Genomic DNA, 15,723 nt, shown 5'->3' on the forward strand with positions numbered 1-15,723 from the left:
CCGGTCATCAGGACAAATGGGCTTTGGAAGTGAGGGGGAAACACATGAAAGCTATGTGGGCCACAAATGTTAATTCTCCCTTCATGTGGCAGGAGAGTTTATGCATTGGCTCTGGGGCTTTAGGGAAAAGCAGATGTATCTGAAGCTAAAACTGGGATGTTAGGGACATGAAAGAAAGTGAGGAAGAGGACTGAACAGAGTGGAAGGAGGAAACGAAATAGGCTTCTGACTTTAGGGGGTCATGAAGCTAGTGAGCAGTCATTCCCATTCAATACAAAAATCTTACTCTTTAATGCCAAAGTTGGACAATAAAATACCACCTCCTTAGGACTGCACAAAGCTTTTAAAGTTCCTCAAAGGCTTTCCATTGCTGTAATTTCATATCACTCTCACCACAACCCAGACACATGAAACAGCTTTCATTATTTTCCCTTGAAAAGACAGTACACACTGAGACACAATGTGATTTGCCCAAAGTCACTTCTCAGGGAGAGGGGCAAAGCTGGGATTAACACCTGTATCTCTTGCCTCTCAGATCTGTTCCTCCACTAAGGCAGGGGATGGCAAACTACAGTCCTAGGGAAGATCTGGCCCATAACCTCTATTTGTCAATAAAGTTTTATCGGAACACAGCCACACCCAGACCAAACCTTCTTCTGAGCTACAACAGCAGAGTTGAGTAACTATGACAGAGACCTTGTGGTCCATAGAACCTAAAATATTAACTGGCATATTACTGAAAAAGTTTATTGATTCCTGCTGCACACCAACCCACTTCCTTCAGAGTCATTACATAGTCCTATTAATCCAGAGGTCCGACTGTGATAATGCCTCAAGGGGAGGTTGACCAAAGAATTTGCTCAGTTACAACAATTTAAAAATCTATTATGACCCAGACACCCTGTGTGGAGTGACTCATTTGTAAATTGTCTAAGTTTTTTCAGCATCAACTCATAAATTGAGCCAAGTGTTCACTATATCCAAGGGAGAGTTTGTACGACTTGCACTTCTTCAGTAAAGAATTACAGCTCTAAAAATATACTTTTTCTAAAATTGTATATATGGCTTACGATTTCACATATTTGAATCTGGTACCCTCCCACATCTACCCTGCACATGCATCTTCCCAGCCTGGTTCTCAGCTCAGTCCACCCTCCCTGATTCATCCCCATGGCCTAGCTGCTGGTCTCTCACTCAAGACAATTTAATTTCTTTCTTGCAGGCTGTGAGACTTTCTCACCCAGCTGTATAAGGGGTTTCATTGAGCCATTTTCCCACAGGTTCTAATACTTTATCTCCAGGGACTCTTCCTCCCTGGTGGGGGGTGGGTAGAGAGAGGAATGAAGGAATCAAGGGAAGCCAGAGAAGGTAGAAGGGAGAGTAAAAACAAAGCAAAGGGAGGAATTATTCCTGAACGATATTCTGCCTGTGATGTTTTCATTTGTTTTTCCAGCACACTGCTCGCTCAATGAAAGAGGATACCATCCCTGCTTAGTTCACCAATGACCCACCCTCTAACATAGAATCTGGCACTTAATCACTCACTAAATACATGTGGAAAAATAAAGTTAAGCAGATTCAGGCCTTGCCAAGGACTGAGAAGAATAAATTTCACCTCAAAAACATATATATATATATATTGCCAGCAATTATGACCATTTACCTAGAAGTAAATTGCTTTGTCTTCAAAAGAAGCTCAGGCTGGAATTTAAAACCAGTCTCAGCAAAGGGGAGACCCTGGACATAGCAGGGAGAAAGCAATACTGAAAACACACCATTCCCAGCCCTATCTTTATGCAATGGCATTTTCTTTTCAAGTAAATTCTCATTTATAGAGAAACCAAAAGTCTAGATAAAAATTCAATTCCCTTAAATTTAAATTTAGTTTCCTTAGCTTGCATTTATTTCAGAGGTTTTGTTTTTATAGCATAGACAAAAAATTCTGAAGAGCACATTAGGTCACACATGCATGAATGGTCAAGTTTTGTGAGGCTGAATGGTAAAACTCAGTATTTCCTCTTACCTTGTATCAGGAGCACAGCAAAGGATCTAATACATATTTGTCCCATGTTTTGTTTTCCAGGGACCTTTCATGAGACGCCTCAGCAGTAGATCAGGCAACCAAACATTTAATCCATGAAGCAGGAAAACTAGCGATGTTTATCCCTCAAGTCACATGGCCAACTGAGCTATTAGGGCAGTCTAGGTGTGGTGGTAATGAGCTTAAATGAACACAAATCAGGGAGTGCCAGCCTGCCATAAATTAACCTACAGATTGGTCCTGAGCAGATGCACCTGTATTGGGTCATTACCTGCCTTTTCTGGGGTCAGATCTAAGCACCCATCATTTACCATGATTCCTAATTACAAAAGCAAGCTTTGAGTCAAGGCAAATTAGGTGTAGGGTCTGTGTCCCACAGGTTCAGGAGTGCCTCTCCTATCAATCAGAGACAGCTACATTAGGACTCAGAATATATTTGGGAGAAAAAATAACTAAGCCAGATGCTGTTAAACTGAACCTAACCGAAATATCCATCAACAACTTGTGAAAAAGTAACTTGTGGTGCATCCAACAGTTAAAAAACATAAAGGAGGCATATCCACACTGATAGTTGCCAGATCAGCTGCCTATCTGATTAATATGGGGACTTTTAAACACCCCAGACTATCTGAATCAGAATCTCTATAGGTGTGAGTGTGGATGTGGGTATGGTTTTCAAAGCTCCTTAAATAATTAGAACGTGTATCCTATGTTGAGAAACATCAATGCCAACTTGAAAAAAAATGAGTTATTATTGAATAAAAAGCATAAGTTTAGAAACAATATGAAAAGTATGATTCTATTTTGTTACAAAAATCAACCAAGTTAATTGTGGTTGTATATTTATGAATAAGAAAAGAAAAAACTGAAATATGGCAAAATGTTAAGTTTTGATAAAGATGAGTTCTTGAGGACAGTAGTGTCCATGATACTGCTTTCTAATACTTTACAGATGATAGTATTATTTCATTTTTTAAAGAAAATTATGTAAAATTACTAAAAACACATTAAACTTAATACTGGATGCTTTTTTGTTTTGTTTTTTAAAAGATTTTATTTATTTATTTATTTGAGAGAGAGAGCATGTGTGCAAGCACAAGCCGGGGGAGGGCCATAGGGAGAGTGAGAAACCAGTTCCCCACTGAGCAAGGGCTGGATCCCAAGACCCAGGGATCATGACCTGAGCCAAAGGCAGACATTTAACAGACTGAGACATCCAGGGACCCCAGTACTGGATACTTTCTAAAAGAGGGGCATTTTTAGTTTTTACACATCAGTGTATTCCTTTTTGTAATTTTAAATTTAATGAAACACTTATTTCCCCTCCTCTCAGAAAGCTAAGGCTGAGATAAGAACAGATAACTTGCAACCACCTACTATCCCCAAAGCAAAAAGACATTGAACCCTCCTCATTGTCTGCTGGGTGTCTCAGGCTGAAAAACTCTTAGGGGCTTTTTACCTTTTGGAGGCTGCTCCAAATGCTCAGGTAACATCACCTCCTATAGTTATCCAAGGAAGAAGGGAAGGGCAGCAAAGAGAAGGGGCTCAGAGTGCATATCCTTAGGGACAGTCCCTCTCACAGCCCAGAAACAGCCCATATAGGGACCATCTTCTCACCTGCACCTGCCCCTCTCGGAAGTCAGCTTCACAATTTTTCATGTCATGGTCACTAAAGATTTGCAGATAGAATTCTATAACCAGGTACTGAGACGAAGAGAGGGCAGAACTGAGTCTAAGAAAAGACAACTGGTACAGTATCTCTAGAATTTGTTAAGCTATTTGGAGGGGAAAAAATGAAATTAAGCATTAAATAAAAGTATGCAGGTAAAACAAGCATCAGTTCTTTCAAGCTAAAAAATTAATTGAAAATCTATTTATTCACAGGTGGGTTATATAGCAGTCCCGCCTTATCCATGGTTTTGCTTTCCACAGTTTTAGTTACTTAAAGTCCACCAGGGTCCAGAGTAAAGGATCTTCTTTCTGATGTATCATCCAAAGGTCAATAGTAGCCTAACACTATATCACAATGCCTACATCATTCACCTCACTTCAGGTTATCATGTAGGCATTTTAGCATCTCACATCATCACAAGACAAACAAAGGATGAATACAATACAGGAAGATATTTTGAGAGAGACCACATTCACATAATTTTTATGAAAGTGTATTGTTATAATGGTTCTACTTTACAATTATTGTTGTTATTCCCTTATTGGGCCTAATTTATAAATTGTTACCATAGGTGTGTATGTATAGGGAAAAAAAACACAGTAATATAGTGTTCTGTACTATCTCTGGTTTCAGGCATCCACTGATAGTCTTGGAGCATATCCCCAGTGGATAAGGGGGACTACTGATCTGATACCCTGAGCCAGGGCTGGAGGTAATGTAAACTGACCCAATCGGTTAAAGTGGCAATATGGTAACGTCTAACAAGGGCCATACAAATCAAACCCTTTTGATTAAATTGATGACATTAATTGCAACATTATTGATACAAGGCATGTTCCAAGCAGATGGGATTATTTTAACTATCCAGTCAATAGTGATCCCTGGTGTTTTCCTAAAATTAGTCTTTTTAGGCAGCAGGGAGGCCAGCAGAGAAGAAACTGCTCTAGTTGGAAGAGCCTGATTTATGGTCAACAGTCAGAACAAGTTCAGGGCATTCTTGCTACCTTTCAGAACCTTAGGATGCTGTCAGCTTTCCCTTTAACTAGGCTGCTGGAAACACAACAGTGCATCTGCTGGTTCTTTGGAACCAAAAGGAATAGTGAGTTGGAAAGAAAACTGTACTTGGATCATTTTGCTAAAGTTGGAAATTAGACCTTAAGTCTGTGCTAAGCTAAGAGGGCAAGTGGGAATTGGAGCACTGAGATCCACATTTTAACAAAGTCCTTAGATAATTATTCCAAAAGTAAAATAATCTTCCTGACCTAATGATTTGATATCTACTTTTCTGGGCAAAAGCACGACATCATTTGTTATGTCCACTGACCATAGCCAACTCCTTTCCATCATTCACATTTCAGCCAAAATATCCCCTCCTTAGAAAGTATTTCCTCAACAACCCAGCCTAATGTTTCCTCTTCTGTCACTCTGCATCATATCACCCTATTTTATTAAATATACATAATTTATCATCATCCAAAATTAATTATTCATTTCATGTACTTCTGGTTTTAGCTCCTGTCGTATCTGATCTATGGGATTAAATAATGTTAATATTTGTTGAATGAATATGTTAGTGAGTGAGTGAATGTGTCAAGTAATTTTTATACATTGATTAATAATCACAAATCCTGAAGGGTCTGAGAAGTGAAGTGACTTGCCCAAGACTATTGATTTATTTATTAGCCATATGAATAATAAAACTGAACTTTTTCTCTTTGGCCTCAAAGTTCATGCTCTTTCCAGTACTCTGCACTAACTCTACGGACTGGCATCTATGTATGTTCTTCGCCAATCTCCATCCACTGACTAGCTCAGCATGCACAATGGAAGCTGCTGTTACATCTGTGTGCTGTGTTCATACCACACTTTCTGTGTTTCTCCTTTTTCAGATCTGGATCCCATAAAATACTGGGCTGAGAGCCAGGAATTGGGTCACGGGGTATTCCGTTTTTGCTACTACTGCCAACATGGTGATTGGCATACAGGTTGAACTCAAAAAGTACTGCTGAACCCAGCTGCAGTTCTGATTATGGCCAACACAGTACAGCATTTCACTACATGTCGGATGTTTTATGTGCATGTAGTATCTTCCTTGATTCCTGCCATAGCCCTGGACATGTAACAAACAAAACAAAACAAAAAAACACCTGAGACTCAGAAAGCCTTTCCTAAGAATGGGTGGTAGGATCTGGACTGAAAGTTTTTCTTTTCTTTTTCTTCATTATTTTTCCAACTTCCAAGTCTTCCACTTAACATTGCTCCTTGGTGAGCTGCAACTCAACCTTCTAGACCCAACAAAAAATTTACCACTTCTGTAACCACCTCCTGAAGAGAGTTATAACAGGTTTAGTTATAAAACCTAGAAATCCCCAAGATGTCCTAGAACAGGGTAATGGATAACCAAATTGAAGCACATCCATACAATGGAATAATACTCAGCAATAAAAAGGGATGAGCTGTGACTTCATACAAAAACACAGATGGACCTTAAAAGCATTTTTCTAAATGAAAGTAGTCAGACTTAAGGGGCTACAAGTTGCATGACTGCATTTATGTGGCATTATGAAAAAGGCAAAACCATGAGATGGACGGCTGATCAGTGGCTACCAGGTGTCAGGGGAAGGGGGAAGAAATAGCAGCACAGATGAAATTTTAGGGTGATGGAACTGTTCTTGATGGTCCTGGGTGGTGGTATTCTGTACCATTTCCTAACTGGAATTTCTGATTTCTGATATGCTCTCTTCTCTCTCTTTCCAAGATCTCTCTTTCAAGATATGAAGAAATATAGAAGTCAAAGGGTTAAGGTGTATTTTCTACTTGGAAACTTGGAAAGCAATGAATGGCAGAAGTAATTCAAATCCAAAGTTCTTTGAATCTTGGCTTAACGAGTCTTACATGTTTCAAAAATTCAAATTTTTTGCTTAAATACAGAACTTTGATTAATTACTTAAAGCAGCAGGAAAGTTATTTAATTAGTATAAGAAGATTCAAGTTCAAATTGGAGGATTAATTTTCAGAGTTATGATATGAAAGATATGGTAATTAAGTTAGGAAGTGAAGGCAAAGTCTCTCAAACCTGAATGGAAAGAATTTCTGATTCAATTATTTGATTAAACCATTCCTGGGAATGATATGAAATCATAACCTCTGACAAAAAGGTTGTATTATAGGGTAAACCCTGTGGATGATATCATACTAAATATATTATCATGATTTGCCTTAATGTAATATATGCCTATGTACCAAAAGAAATAAAAATGAGTAGATCATTATTTTTAAATGTGCACAACTTTTAATAGAAAACTAAAATAACTAAAGTAACACTTTTCTGAAAAAGTTTCTGGCAATTAAAATAGAACAGAAAACACAGAGAAATGTAGCGGCTGCATAACCTGTGCTTTTCCGAGGAAACAGACTGGAAATAAATTTGCTTGCATAGAAGCTTTCTGGATTCTTGGATTTGAAGGAGCCGAGGATGAGATGGGGACAAAGATGGTTTTTTCAGCAGGTTTTATTATTTCTAAGAAATATGGGTGAAGGCTGTAGTTCATAGTGTCTACTTCACCAAATGCAGAAATTTTCATTTCACCCCTTCTCCTTTCCATCTCATTCACCGCTGGCTTTAACCGTCTGCACCCTTCATCTCTTGGCTTCCTGCCTCATCACCCTTTCACCCTTTCTCTATCCACTCTGCGTTTTGTTTTGTTTTGTTTTGTTTTGTTTTGTTTTGTTTTGTTTTGTTTTGTTTTGTTTTGTTTTAAACCAGGCTAGTGGACCATGGCTTGTTCCCCTATGGAGTCTTGTTGCAGCAAACCCGATGCTGGTCCGCCTGAGTTCCTCCATAGGGAAGCCGAAGGCTTTGTGCTTGCCTCGCTGACTCGGTGCAGGGGACCCTCGGGGTTCCACGCCCTTCCTCCTCTCCACTCGCTCCCGATAGAGGGCGCCTGGGCGACGTAGGGGCGTGGGGGGAGCCCTGCCTTGCCTCCGCAGGCTGGGATTTCAGGAGCCTAGATCCAGACCCTGATCCATTCCGAGCTTGGTGGGCGGGGGGGAAGGGGGCGTTAGGTTGGGGCACAAATCCGCTTCCTCCCGCGCGCAGAGGAACGCGAGCACAGAGCAGGCGTGTGGATTGCGGGCGCCGCCACCCCCAGTGACTCTCCCTCTTGGCGGAAGGGGGCCCCAGACCCTCGCCACCGCTTCTCTCTTTGCTGCTGCCTGTCCCTGCCAGGACCCTGTCTCCGGAGCTTCAGGAACTTTGGATGGCGTCTTTTCTCTCTTGGGTTTTGGGAACTGACACCTTGGTCTGACCCAGAGTACGGTCTGAGTGTCCTACCCCGAGGACATCCCAGAAATGCCAAGCAGCAACAGGGTTTGTGTATACATGTGGTGGGGCGAGGGTAATGTGAGGTCCTGTGTGTGTGTGTGTGTGTTTGTGTGTTTGCTTGTAGCAAACGGAAATGCCTTCCAGTCTCTTTGCGTTTTTGGAATCCTAATACATCTCGATTTAATCAACAAAGAATGATGCCAAAAAAATACAAAACAATTACAATAAAGTAATACTACTGCTTCCACTTTCTAATAAAACTTTTTCTTAATACCTATATGGTAACCTCACAGAAAATCTAATTACTCTCAGTGTAGTTGTTTATCATCAAACATGAAAACTTTTAGGTGATTATCTAAGAAAAATTAATTATGAGAAATAGTATTTTCTAAAAATGGCTGCAACAATTTCACTCATCCCATATGCCCTACCTATCATATGACTTTGACATTCCCTTCTCTTAATCTGGGCAGACAGTGGCTATGACACAAGCGACATTATATGACTCCTGAGGTTAGATAGAAGGTGATAACAGATTCTGTCTGGTTCTCTTCTGACACATGACCTGGAGCTCAGCCACCATGCCATAAGGAAGAGGAACAGAACCTAGCTCCAGCTGACAGCCAGTGCCAACTTGCATGCCCTCGATAGCAACTGAGTTATCTCAAATGGAGATGCTGAACACCCCGTGAATCTGCCCCAGCTGATGCTGTGACAAACAGAGAAGAGTTGATCCTGCCAGGCTCTGCCCAAAGGGCAGATTCCTGAACAAATAAATGAGTGTTGTTGTTGTAAGCCACTAAGTTTAAAGCTGGTATGTAACACTAACAGAAAACGGACACATTTAATTGCTTTACAAACCTTTGCGACAATCTTTATTCAACAATCCTTTCCCAAAACTGCTGCAGATGTATTAACAGATCCCTACCCAAACACAGGACCAAGAATGACAAGAGGAAAAAGAAGAAATCAGTGGATAGAAGGCTAAGGGACAAAGCTGCTTTTGAATGAATTCACTCAATTATCCAATCCTTGATTATTGTTAATCTTGCATAAACCCAAATTGTTTGTCTAACATGAAACACTTCCTGCAGAAACATGGTGAAAATATAGCTGAGATTCTGTCTCTCCATAACGATTAGATCTCCCACGTTCTCAAGCACACTGGCCTCAATCATTTCGTAAAGAGGGAGTGTTGAGAGCAATTTGATGTCAATGTACTTAGACCTAGAGATTTTTTAATGCCTTGTGTTGCTTATTCATTTGAGAAAAGGGTTAATAAGGTATACATTAAATTAGCTTCAATTTTTGGAAATCATTACATTTAATTTTATATATGTCTACAACCCACTGATCTGTGTCAACAAGCAAAATGAATATATCACAAATTCTCCAAACCAACTCCTTTTGGGCCAATCATATTGGAAAGTGAGCTAATCAAATTAGAGGGGGTTTTAGTCCATTAGCCTACTAAGTTTCCTCAGTAGACTTCATTGGTAGAATTAAAATGAATAAACATTCAATGGGAAAACCATTGATGCTATGAACCAAGAGGTGGCAATAGTCATGTAATTCCTGCAATAAATCTCTACATTATACATGAGAAAAATATCTTAAAGTCACTGCCTTTTCAACCTCAGAATTTGCCACCACCGGAGCTGAAGCTATCCTCAGTTTTCATCTGCACAACCACAAGAGCAACACGATGCACCTCCTACCTCCACCTACTACTGAGCTCCAGTCTCTTTAATACTATAATTGTCTTCAGCGTGGGTCACATTAACTCACCAGCACCACAGGACAATGGATACAGGATAAATATAATTGAAGTGTTATACTTACTTTTGTTTAATACAAGTAGAAATGTACTTTTATTAACATTTAACTACTTATTTCATTTGATGACTTGCATATTTATATATTGATGATTTGCATATGTATATATAATTTAAAACAAAGATGAAAGATCCAAACTCTCCCAATGTAGCATTTGGATTGGAGATGACCTGGAGAGGAAATATATTTCCCAAATTTTTTATAGGAATTCTGCAGTCATAATTTTGATTTACTGCCCAAAACTTACACAATTACGTTTCTCTAATCAGATGGTCCTCACTTAACCGAGTTTAAGGGTTTTTTATCATTTATGGTTACTCTTCACAGTTTTCAAAATAAAATGTAAAAAATCTTTAACTTGGAATGTCTTCTTTTGAATATATATTTGCCATGTTACTTGACAATTGATTTTAAAAAAATGGTTTTTTTTCTTTTGAAGCCATCCGTTTGATACCATCATATTGATGAAAAACTGCAAATACAGTTCATAGATCATTACATTTGTAATCTTCTTTCCCCATCATCATTTTTTTTTCCAGCATTAAGCACTTCCAGAGTCAAGTGAAGAGTTACAGTGACAGTGATGAGCAAGAATATTTTGTGCTTTGTCAATTCACATAAATCCTGAGCTAGTAAATGATAAGCTATATTGTTAGCAAGGATTAACATCCAGTAATGTCTAAAGAAGGGACTGTGTGTACACAATCACAGATAGTGCTGAGAATGGGACAGGCAGGACTAGGTAGGGAGAGAGATAGGGGGCTCCATGATCAGGCTCACAGAAATCCCAAAAATGTGGAGGTGTAAGGAAACCAGAGATAAGGGAACACTCCAGACCACCCTGCCCTAGGTGTCTGAGGGGAGAGTCTTATTTATGACAGTCTCCTGTGGTCAGCAGAAAATAAGCAGACCCTAAAAAGAAGTAAGCCATTAAAGATGTTATCACTAGTCCTGCTTACACAAACGTGCTGTCAAGTAGGGAAGCCAAAAAGATTTAAGTTCCCTGGTTAGCTTTCTATAAAAGACCAACCCTAAAGCCCACAGTGCCAACCCTGTCTGGACCCCTCTCACCCCTGAGAGCTTTTTCTGTATCCTTGCTTAATAAACTTCTGTCGCTTTACTCACTCTGCTTTGTCCATGAGATTCATTCTTCAACTCCTTGAGACAAGAACCTAGCTTACCCACTTCAGCGCTAATAGTGTTTTTAAAGAATATTCTTTTCTAAAAATCCATCATTCTTTGACATGGTTTGAGCACATTCAGTATCTTCTTTTACCCCAGTTTTCTATCATTGATTACATTTGAAACTGATTTGAAATGCAAGATACTTTCTCTGCCTGATACCAATTAGGAACCAAAAATTGTGTTAATTATTATAAAAATCTTGTAATTACAAGACATATGTGATTCAGTGCAAGATGAAGCCAAATTAAGAATAAACAGCCTATCAGAGGAACAACGGCAAAGGGAAAATGATGTTACCTATTGTAGAGTTACATGAGTAGTTGAGCATGTTAGTTCTTTTCAGTACAATAGCAAATTGATATAACAGATACAGTTTTCCCTCAAATAGTCTGTACAATCAGATTTGTTTGTGCAAGGTAACTAAAAATCACCCAAAGTAACTTATGAGAGGGTCTAGGTAAGGATTGTAGAAGCAGTAGCAACATTGCACACTAGTTAAGGGCCTGGTTGTGAGAAAGACTACCTGGGTCAGATCCTGCCTCCTTCCCTAACTGATTAGGATACAAAACATTTTGAGATACTTGTCCATAAGCAGCACAAAAGATGTTTTAAATGTAAATTATGTTACACTACACCTTTGCTTAAACCCTTTCAATGGGTTCCCAGTCCACACAATGAAATTCAAAAATCCTTAAAATGGTCAATGGGATCTTGAGTGAGCTGAATCCTGACTATATCTTCAGGGCATGATGCCCCCTCCATCCCCCTCACAATATGTTCCAGCTGCCTTTCTCTATGTTTTATTTTGTTTTGTTTTTTTATTTTCTAAGCATTTTACTTTCTCATTACATTTGCACGTGCTGTTCACCTGCTTGGATGCTTTTACTCACATTCTTCATATAGCTGTCTCTCATCTCTTAAACAGATCACCGGGAATAGTAAATGCTCCTTTCTTGGTGATTCCATTTCTAACATCTTAGCTAACATAGATCCCTCACCATTTTTGTCCTATTTCATTCCTTTATTATTTATTTATAAACTTTATTAAACTTTGCAATTACTTCATTTGATTCTGTGTTTTTGTCTGTCTTCCCTACCAGATGGGAAGCTCTTGAAAACAGAAACTATGACTGCTTGCCAACCTACTCTGATCCCAGTGCTTCTCTCATTATCTGGTATGGTCACTAATGACTGACTGACTGATACCTGAACAGCAGCAGCACAATCTACAAAAAAATATTACTACCTAATATTTATTAAATGTTCACTATGTGCCAGAAACTTGCTATATGTTCTACATGCATTATATCATTCATTTTTACAAATACTACCTGAGGCAAATACAAGTATGCAAGGAATAGTAGTACTTTTAAGTACTTCTATTTAACTCATAATGATACTCAAGTAGTATTAAGTTAGTAATTGGCCACACAGCCACCTATTAGAAGAAACTGCATTGGAACTCAGGTAGTCTTTCCCACAATACATGCTTCACTATTATCATATAACAACTACTGGGCAGTTATTATTTCCAGCCCTCATACAAATATTTTGGGTCATTTTTAGTTATTTTGTACAAACAAATATGATTATACAATGCATTTGAAGGGAAAACTGTGTTTGCCAGTTCAATTTGCTATATGTTGCAAGGACAATAATCAAGTAAAGAACATGGTCACTGATCATGTAATCCTACAGTGTGAGCATTAGTTAGCATCATCCTCATTTTGCTTTCCTTCTCCTTATGGGTCTTCCATACTTAATGGACAGTTTGGCTTTACTTGCACTCAAAAACATAATATGTCTTATAATTAGAACAATTTTATAAATAATTAACAAAATACTTGATTCCCAATGGGCATTAGGCAGAGAAAGTGTCTTGCATTTCAGATCAGTTTCAAATAGAACCAATGATAGAAAACCAGGAAGAATAAAGGTATTGGATATAATCAAACCATGTCAAAGGATGATGGATTAAAAAATTACTCTTAAAAATACTATCAGCACTACTTGTGATTGTGTATACACAGGTCCTTTTTTAGACATCATTGGATGTTAATCCTTGCTAACAACATAGCTTGTCATTTAATTAGCTTGGGATTTATTTGAATTGACAAAGCACAAAATATTCTTGCTCATCACTGTCAATGTAGCCCTTTGCTTGACTCCAGAAGAGCTTAATGCAGGAAAAAGAAAACTGATGAGGGGAAAAAATTACAAATTATCTGTAAACGGTATTTATAATTTTTCATCAATAATGATGGTATCAAATGAATGGCTCCAAAAGAAAAAGAACGCTTTTTTAACATTTGGTAAATTGTATGGAAAATGCATATTAATGTGAAGATTTTCCAAGTTAAATAAAGGAAATAATGCTTTTTTAAAAAAGTTGTGTTTGAAAACTTGAAAGGACAACCATAAATATCTAAAATTTTAATTTTGTTTAGAGGAGACAATCTGATTGGAGAATTATAAATGTCCAAGTTTAGGAAGATAAATCCCTATATAAGATTTTGTAAATATGTTCGAATCATCTCCAAACCCAGTGCTGAGTGGAGATAAGATTGTCATTGCAATTCACAAATGATGTTAACCAATAACATGTCTAAATTTGTTTTTTTTTCCCATCTATTTATTATCTCAACATCTAATAAACACCTATTTTGCTACAGGAATGTCTTCTCTAAAATCAAAATACCCATAACCTTGACTATAAATTACATACTGCAATATATTAAAAATGAATTTCAACCAGACACCAATATAAAAGACATGAGAATTTCTAAAACAAGGTTTTAAATCATCATATGCAAAAGTTAAGAAGTGTGTCAACTATACTAAAAAAACAAAAAGGCAATTCTATAAATCAGTTCTGCAATGTTTGGATTCCTTAGCTAGATAAAATATATGAAAAGGGATTGGTAAATGGAAAAAAGAGAGCATTTTGTGAGAACTATTTGAGAAGAATTTTTCTTTAGAAAGAGCTATTCCTTTGCTCTGATTTGCCCACCACCTTGAAGGAAGGCTCAGAAGTCAGAAAGGAGGGAGGAAGGGAGGAAGGAAGGAAGAAAGGAAAGATGGAAGGAAAGGTAGGAGAAGAAAGAAAGAAAGAAAGAAAGAAAGAAAGAAAGAAAGAAAGAAAGAAAGAAAGAAAGAAAGGGAGGGAGGGAGGGAGGGAGGAAGGAAGGAAGAAAAAAAGAAAAGAAAGAAAGGAGGGAAGAAAGAAAGAAAGAAAAAGAATCAGCTTTAAAAATCTTTGAGTCCCAGAGAGCATGAAAAGAGCTTGCTATTGTACCATTTAAATAAAAGATTTCACTTGTCTTTACTACTTTACCCTCACCCTTCCCAGACCTTGACAGTGTCAGAATGTGCCCAGCAGGTGAAATAGGGGTAGAAAAGCACAGATAAAGAATTAAAGAAACTGATCATGCTCCCCTTCCTACTACAGGCTTCCATTCTCAATGAAGTTCTTACTGAAGGAGGAGAGGTCTTAATATTAAGAAAAATTCAGAGTTTTAATTAGTATTTTGGATTGGACATTCTGATTTCTGAAATGAGACTTAGTGACAAAGTGGATGTAGAATATTCTTCTTTAAAAAAAAAAAAATAGTGAGTGTACAAGGCATTTGGTCTGGAAGAGTTTTCATCCAACAGCAGAGGAAGATCATCCTGACTTGAATATATTTTAAAAAGATGGTGGAAGATAAAAATAAAATTGTATTTTGATGATGTCAGTTGTCACACTTCATCAACATATGGCTTTACATGCATTCACACTTAAGAAATTTGCTTCAATTCCAAGCCATCTAGAGAAGCAGAGCTAAGCCAGGTCTGTACATAGAAACCTGTTCCATGGCAAGTCCATGTGTGGACACAAGTGCAGATGTGGTAGGAAACATTGAATTTAATTTCAAAATCATTTGTAAAGTTAAGGAATATGTTCACAAGAACAATGTGAAGTAATCGATCTAGCCTCCCAATTTTGATCTAGTATTTTCTTGTAGCTATAGGCCTGTTATCTTTTTCATAGACATTAGTTTTTGCATCTGTGCAATTATAGGTTGAACTAAATTATCTTTAGTAGTGAGGGACTATGAGCCTATAATATGCTTATTCAAAAAAATTAATGAGTAAATGGTAAACTCAGTCCTCGTTCTTGCCATCAGCTTGCAGTGTGACCTTTACAAGTTTCCTAATGTCTCTATGCCTTACCTGAATTTATATCCATATATCTATATGTATATATTCCCTTTGTTCCTATAAGGTGGGTGTGCAGCTCAAATCATCATTATTTTTAAAAATTCCAAAACTCTCTACAAATATAGGATTCAATGGGAATTAAGATATTATGAAATTGTGTCAAATGAACACTGATTCATGGAAACATTCCAGAAGACAGCCAAAGAGAGAAAGGGAGGTTCAAAACTATTCACATTCCACTCTCACATTCCATTTCTCTCATTATCTAAATAGCTTATCACTTTATTATTACATGCACAAAAGTTCAACAGAAGTCCTCTGCCACCAACTCCACAACTTCACAATTCTTATAATTGTACATTATTTCATTTAATCAAACCATGTTAATAAGAAAGTAGATGACAATAATTTTGATCATTAATTGCACCAGAAAAAAAGGAAATATTTGCTGTAAATATTGAAAGA

This window comes from Phoca vitulina, unplaced genomic scaffold (genome assembly GCF_004348235.1).
Source record: "Phoca vitulina isolate PV1807 unplaced genomic scaffold, GSC_HSeal_1.0 scaffold28, whole genome shotgun sequence".
In the NCBI taxonomy this organism is placed as follows: Eukaryota; Metazoa; Chordata; class Mammalia; order Carnivora; family Phocidae; genus Phoca; species Phoca vitulina.